Source organism: Zerene cesonia, chromosome 18 (genome assembly GCF_012273895.1).
Source record: "Zerene cesonia ecotype Mississippi chromosome 18, Zerene_cesonia_1.1, whole genome shotgun sequence".
In the NCBI taxonomy this organism is placed as follows: Eukaryota; Metazoa; Arthropoda; class Insecta; order Lepidoptera; family Pieridae; genus Zerene; species Zerene cesonia.
Window position 1 is genome coordinate 3,832,210 of NC_052119.1, and position 8,097 is coordinate 3,840,306.

Consider the following 8,097-nt stretch of genomic DNA (forward strand, 5'->3'; position numbering starts at 1 on the left):
TGTCTAGCTGTTAGTAAAGGTTATTAAAATTCCTTTAGATATTACAGAAATTATTTTGCAAGTGCGTTGTCTAATCTTGGACGCGATGAATTTTTATTGCAATTTTATTTTAAAAGGAAGTATATTCGATCAATATATACGGAATACCATAAATTACATTTTAACTTGCGCTATAAGGAATGATATTAATGGGTAAAAACTGAACCACAATGTAAGATAATGGTTTCATATCTGTTCTTAACTTGTAGTATTCTAATCATTGGCTTTTTATCATATACGATACATCTGTTTGTGAGCGTTACTAATTAAAATGACTTATCCTTTTAATATTGTATGATAGTACTATTATCGGAAGTAGTAAGCAACATAATGACAACATTATTTAGGTAAATAAATATCCTTCATAGGTTTAGTAGGATATTTCGCGGGACAGATCAAAACAGTTTTTTTAGTAAACCTTTTTTGACTAATTTTGTGCAGTATAAATGCAGATTCTACATTATGAGGTCGTGTTCAAATATTTTCTTGAAACTATTAAATAATAAATAACTAAGCAAAGCATATAGTTAGAACTGGGCAATAACAAATATCTCTAATATTCTGACGCGATAATCACTACAATTATTCCCATTCGTATTATAAAATATACGAAGAATTTTTCTTTGTTTCAATGAATAATTTTAATATACTGAGATAATTATTAAAAATAAAAGATAATTGCTAGCTATTATTTTTATACTTATTACCAATTTATATAACTAAAAATTGTGAAACACTTTTGAGAGTGTGTGGTATATACAAATTTACAATGCGGTATACCTATAAGGTTTTTACGCAAATAATAAACGTCAAAACATCTTTTGAAACATTCGTAGTGAACTTTAAAGTGATGCAAATCATCAAAATGATATGAACATTTATTGATAGACAAAGCAGAGCGAACTTAGCGCGGCTTCGCCAAACAAGTATTTTTTCCTCAGCAGGGCGTCCCTGCAAGGTTGAATATAATTGTCTGATTGAATTGTAAATAAGATCATATATTGTACTGTTTGACCACTCAGATCTCACTGGAGATAATTATTAATTACTACATAATTCGCTGTTTGTATTTGCTGATCGTGTTTTTACTAGACATTCGTATATGGTGATCTTGATTGGAGCTAACGAGATTCGAGCATAGTTCAGTTATTCCCAGAGAGTATTTGAGAGGATAAATAACAATTTTTCTTTTACAATTACAGTCATAAGCTTACCATTTCTAGTCGTTATAAATAATAAATTAGTTTAGATCGAGCTACGCTGCATTTAGTAGCTGCATTGCTAAACTCGCTTATAGACTCATTCCTTACTTGCAGATTAAATTAATGATGAAAGGATCACAACACTTTTTGTGTCAATCGACCATTTTAGATGGGTACTCATATTGTTATACATACAAGTGAAACATTTAACATTATAAAAGCAGGTGGATGAGTTCAAAACAAAGCACACATAAAAGTCAAGTGTTGTGTTAGTTATGAAATGTTGCACAATATGTTGTTGTTTATTTGATACCTTCTAATGTATAAAATATATGGACTAATTTTTTGATATATAAATGTGGTGCAGGACAGCTGGACGATATGTTTTAAACACCGAGTCTGAATTATATCATACAATCGCAACTTCGAAAATACTCATTCTTTATAAGGCGGCATCTCAAAGTTTAATTATGGTGATTAAAGCTTCTGAATCATATCATTGTACATGTATAAGATTAATATTAACACAGAGAAAGTTAATAAATTATGATAAACAGTTATATACCTTATGCAGTTAAATTAAAATTAAAATCTGTTTGTCATTGTATATATTGCAATTATTTGGAATTGTACATGAAAAAGCTCGCTCGCAACTGCGTTTGTATGATATCGTAACAGCGTATCAGTTATCAGGAAAATGTCGTTATTCTGAATGATATTCAGACCATTATTTAACATTTTCTGCTACACATTCCGTGAAATGTATTAAATCAAACGGTCATTGATATTTAGTAAATTCCTAGAATAACAGAAATACTATTTCTTTGGGCGTTAAAATGAGCTGCGAGTTTTTATTCTCCATACATATTTAGGCAATTCGAAATCTCTAACAGTTGTCCTTTCGTAAGCGCAATGCGTTTATATTCCAGGCAGGTGATATTTGGGGCAATTAATGTCTTTAATACCTTCGTGATGTTTTCCCAAAATAAGGCCGCGAAGTTTGTCAAATGCTTCCGAGGGCATTCGCGTCATGATCAAAACAATTTGTAGTCGGTTTTTGTGCGGAACGATCTTCTGAATCGATTTTAATGCCACGGATATCTTCGGTGTGCACACTACAGTTTATTAGCGTAAAACATGATACCGCGTAGTAATTGTATTGTCTGAGTAAAATGTCGTTAGTATTTCGATGGTCGGTACTTGTTTTCTTTTCAATACTTTATGAAGCATTGTTAAACATATTCACGTATAATATGATAATTTATGTTTGCATTAAAAAGACTGTTGCATTTTAAAATATTTTTTATTCCTGGATTGATGTTAAAAATCTCAAAGTAAACAAACAAAAATTTTGATAACTTCCCCTAAAATGTTTGTCATAAATACCATTAAATAAAATTGGAGTGTCTGTTTGTAATATTAAAATAACCACTTTTTGCTAGATACATATTTAGGCTACTGTATATTCCAATATTTCCAATGGATAAATTCGGATATAAAGGAAAACCTCATTTACTCTATTATTTACCGTGAGTAAACTTAGTATGAATGTGTTTGCAAGGAAAATTGCTATCCAAAAATTGCGAGGTAAAATTGAATTTAAATTCATTTTAACGCGTTTGCACAATTGCATTCTTCAACCGTCGAGTACCAATTATTCAGCAGCTCTGCGCGAGTTTAACTCCGAAACCGCTTAAAATTTAATTAAACATTTAAATCAGCAAACAAAACGCGATAACAGTTAACACAAAAACCGTAACAATTATATGGAATCTTTACTTGCGGCGAGCGTTCGAAAAACTCACCACGTGTTCGGACTGACAACGAAGGAAATTAATTATCGGGTGGGAGCCCTGAACTATTTGCGAGTGGCAGCCCTTGTTAGCCCGGCACGCTACGTTGGAGTACTCTCGACGTAATTTTTTGTTGCGCGCGCGACAAGTCAGGAATATAAAGTCGCAAGTCTTCCCGGTCCATATTTGGCGAGACCCTTAGGCGAGATTCCGTCAGGGTGCGTACGATGGGTATATATTTATTTGTTCAGCAAATGAGGCATCGACCGTTGTTCGATAAGCAGATGCTTCTGTGGTTGCTAAGCACCCGCAGTAGAGTATTGTCTTGCGCCGCCTGTACCAGATTTGTCCTGTTGCTATTACATTTTATGGTAAATTCTGCAAAACAAACACATAATATAGAAAAAATAGATTTATATATTATTGCATCGGCTAAATACCTAAAACGGTTTATGTATTAAAACATATAGCAGTATATATTCCCATTGTAAATAAAATTAGAAGATTACAAACATACTCTAATAACCTGAATCTCAATCAACACTTTCCTCTGTTAAGCTATTATAAATAATAAAACAATGAACTTAGTACATATTTATGATGTTGTATTATAATGGCGCACCTCTCTCAGTGTCCAAGCAGTGGACAAAGACAGGCTGTCTGCTGCGGGCGTGTACTAGACACGGAACGAATATAATTTATTCAATCCTCCATATAAAAGTATGTATTATTTATCAGTAATTGACCATATTAAGATAAACTATGTGTAGGTACTGATAAAAACAAAAACTGATTATGGAAGAATTTAAGGTGTAACGGTAGTCATAATTGAAAGTATTTAGTTTACCTATTCCTTGTGTTCATTTGATTATAATTTGTGCAATATGTTTCGTAAATATAAAGCTAAATCTGGTGTTTACACATTTAATTTATTCATAATTTGTAAATTATGTAGTAATTTTACAAATTTGGTTGAAATTATTTCGAACTCCTACAATAGTAATTGTATTTACAACTTCAAAGACATCAATTATTCAATAGATATTGATTATTGATTGCACTTTATATAGAATGTTGCATCACACAAAACAGACCGTTAACAAGTCGTTACACCGAACACGACAATATTTCACTGCTCATAAAAAGATATCATTAGAATCGAAACATAGATAGTATTCCGTAATTATCTTTAATATGTATTTAGCTAGCCAATTATAGATAGGCAGTACGGGCCGCACGTTCCTGCGACGTTCCCAGGAGCGCGGGGTTCCGGGTTCGCTTCCCGGTAGCACGTGAGAAACTCGTGTGCCATATTGAGCGGGAGTATTTTTTGCTACCGACCTTTGCGTAGCTCACTTGTTAGTAGTTTTTCCTAGGTTCACGGGCTTGATTCGATTTGAATTATCGATGTGTTTTTACTTTCGCATCGATTTATTGGCGTGTTTTCGTTTTGGATTGTTTGTTTGCTTGCAGCGGTAAAAAGCTGTATGTTTTTTTAAAACCAATGTGATGTGTTACTGGCATGCGCTGTCACGGAATGACCAGTGAATTTTGTCCTAAATACGAGAATTGCTCGCGCGCGAGAAACGCTTTTAATGTGTGAAGTCCATATGAGAGAGACCAAGGTGCAGGCCAGACCCTTAAAGGTTCTCAAATAAGATCTTGACATCAGATAAATCAACTGTTTTGCTTTCGTTAGTCATACCCACTAGCAATAACATCTCCAATCATATTCACACGGCCCGATAAGGGTCAGCGCAGTCAGAACAGTAATCCGAAAACGTCCAACAATTCTAATTCTCGTGACAGCTGTCACAATTTGACATGTGTTGTCGCTGACCTGTCATGCCAGATTTTATTAGATCCTACTCTAGTTAGGTCGTGTTATAAGGTGACAGTGACCTATCTGTTAATGCATTTGGGAGTTGATTTATGTTGAATTGGACGATACGCCCAGTACATGCAATTACACGCTGGGTTATTCTATTTTGATGTGATGGAGTACTACTTTGAACTTCTTAAAATATGATAAGCAGTTATATAGCCCTATAATATTGCGGATTTTAGAAGTTAGAGCATATTTTTTCGTATGATAAGTATCGGCATGTCACCTTGTGGGTTAACAGGTAAATATATGAATAATCTGTTTCACTGATAATTTTTTCTTTACGGACAAGCAGGTGATCAAACCTTCTGTGTCCTCCCAGACCGAAAGATATTAATTACCCAACGTGAATCAAACGAAGCTCACGCGTTAACCAATGTAAAAAAGGCGTTCGGACAAAATATATGGTATATTATCTGTGTCCCGCGGTTTTACCCGCATACTACCTGAAGTTATATAGCCTTAAGCCTTCCACAATAAATGGACTCAATGGACGAAATGGACGATCTTTATTTATTTTTCCAAACAAACTTCAGTTTGATAATATTAATATAGATGTATAATTTATCTATAATACGACCAATTTTATTTAGTAATTTTAGATTTTGCGTTGGATCTTCGCCAAAATTCAGTTAAACTTCAATATATCAATAAAGGTTAACTCCTGAAAAATAAAAAGGAATCATACGTGCATTATCGTGACTATATTTTGTTATCTTTGGAAAATGATCATAGTACTAAATTATATACCTACTTATCATTGTTATTAATACGCAGTTTTTTTTTATGTTTATTATTTTTTCATTCATAATACATAAATAGTCAATCAACTGAGTATACTAACAGCAAATCGTATTGTGTTTGCAGCGAATAGTTTGATATTTTCAATAAATTTTCTTTGTTTCTTAAAGTAATATCCACACTGCAGGTAAAATATTTATAATAGCGTTGTCATCATCTATTTTAATTGCATATAAATATGTTCCGATTCCTTTATTTAGACTTAATTGACTCCCTATGTTTGTGTTACTGTAAATTAACGTTTGATGTATGTGTGCCATAATATAATAAATCAATCTGCTATTGGACAGACTGCCAACACATTATTACGCGTAGGAGTGTCTCTTAACCACTTAGATTGATTGCATGTATCTTAAATTATATATAAAATTATTAATGTCTTGCGCCTTATTCTAAAGTTTGAATTTTACTTTACGTGGACAAGAAGTTTTCGAATATGCGTCTAATTATTTCGTCGTTCTAATGAGACCGTGTTTTTTTCAGTTTTTACACGGAAATTCAAATAACTTTTTAAAAACTTCCCAACTGCATCTGTTTCGCTGTTATTTTTTGCTTACAGCCAAGTTAATACCAACCATAAACCTAGCTATAAAGTATAGCATTTTCTTGTGTTTGATTATACGCGACTATTATATATTTAGAAATTAAAGACTTTTTAACGGATTCTAAACGCGATTTTTTCATTATATTTCACATGTGGTCACGGGGAGACTGGAGGACTCGCTGTAAAGTGTTTGAAAGGTCGGGTTAATAATATAATGATTAAATAGCTTTTAAAAACCGTTAAAAAGTCTTTAATTAAAGCTATAAAGTAAATAACAAATCAGAGGTAAATTCTGTATTTGCTAAAAGTCAAATGTATTGATCTGGTACCATTTATACAATATTATAATATGATTATCGCCTTAATCTACATCGTAATAACCATACTAAGATATAATACGAATCCAGGTAGATATTGGCTGTATTGGGATTTACATATAAAATATTGATACAAATGTATGTTTTCATAAACGGAACAAGCGGTCTCGCCCATAATTTACTATGGGAAAACACAGTTTCACGGCGTCTTATCATCCCGAAGTAATGACAAATGATCTGAATATCGCTGGTATTAAATCCTGGGTCTGTGCAGTCGGATAAATCTGTTCGTGATAGGCCGAATACCTGGGGCGAAATCTTATGAACACTTTACACTCTGAATAAATTCTCTTCTGATTGTTGTGCCGCTGTTGTTCAAGTCGTTTCGGTTTCTTTACTTTAAACACCAGATACGTACTTCTGTGATGCGGATGTATTTTGGGTGTTTCACGGAAACGCTTCTTCGTTGTCACAAATAGCAGTATAGTCAAACTTTACGTAAAAAATATTAACATTATATTTATTATTAATGAATGTAATATCATCATAATTCAACATTATCTTGTTCGTCATAGTAAATCAGAGGTTTCAAATTTTATTACAACCAACCGCTCTCCTTTTAATAAAACATTTTTCATACCACGTCAAATTTAAAAATCATTAGTTTTTCTTGTTCCCATACTGATTTCCAAAGCACTAAAGGGCACAAACTCAGCCCCCGGGCACCACGATGCCCTGCCACCGATGGTTCCGATGTTTGCCGACGCTCCAGCCTCACGGCGTCGCCAATCTGCAAGGCGGGCCCGAAGTGGTGCGAACTACAAAATTACAACTCATGTGCGAACTGACGACCTCTCCATCACGTGTTCTTTCTGCATCTAGTATCTACTTAGCGGTAATGATCACATGAGATTTGAATTCGCGATTTAAAATTGCTCTGTCTTCAAAGAAATTGTAATCTTTTGTCTTTGTCTTTATAATGGAAGGAATAGAAAAGTTATTTTAAGTAAATTATCATACGTATTATGATATGTATTCTAATCAAATGAATTCAACATTTACAAGGAAAATTTTAAGAATTTGCAATGAAAAGTTGTTTTTTTTTTTTTACATTAACCTTTTTGCCTCGCGTCGCATAAATAAAAATAAATGGTCTGCCGGAAATCGCCTCATATCATAAATGTTTTAATAAAAACTAAAACTTATATATTTATCATAAAAGTCGTATGAATAAACTGATAAGTCTAAACGTCGACCAATAAATTCCTCTTTATGACTACAAAAACAGGTTGCATAATGTTCCCGTCTGATTTAAAGGTCATTTAAAATCAAGCACTCTTTCATTTCTCATTACCGTATAATATTACATGTCGCTGGGGATCGCGAATCCCATGTGTGTTCTGCCATTTTCAATAAATCCCATAACAATGGTCATAGGCGCTGGGCCACCATTAGAGGCGATTACGTCACGCATATTAAACGCGCCTTTCATCTTACCGGCTATTGTGTGCAGTCC

General features: G+C 33.3%; 2 protein-coding genes across 4 annotated transcripts in view; one reads left to right on the forward strand and one right to left on the reverse strand.

The window, feature by feature from the left end:
- LOC119834062 (serum response factor homolog) overlaps nt 1-8,097 on the forward strand; it is a 170,290-nt gene that overhangs the window by 149,292 nt on the left and 12,901 nt on the right. The gene's annotated exons all lie outside the window — the stretch shown is intronic.
- Nucleotides 1-8,097, reverse strand: part of LOC119834063 — a 115,851-nt gene that overhangs the window by 79,589 nt on the left and 28,165 nt on the right. The gene's annotated exons all lie outside the window — the stretch shown is intronic.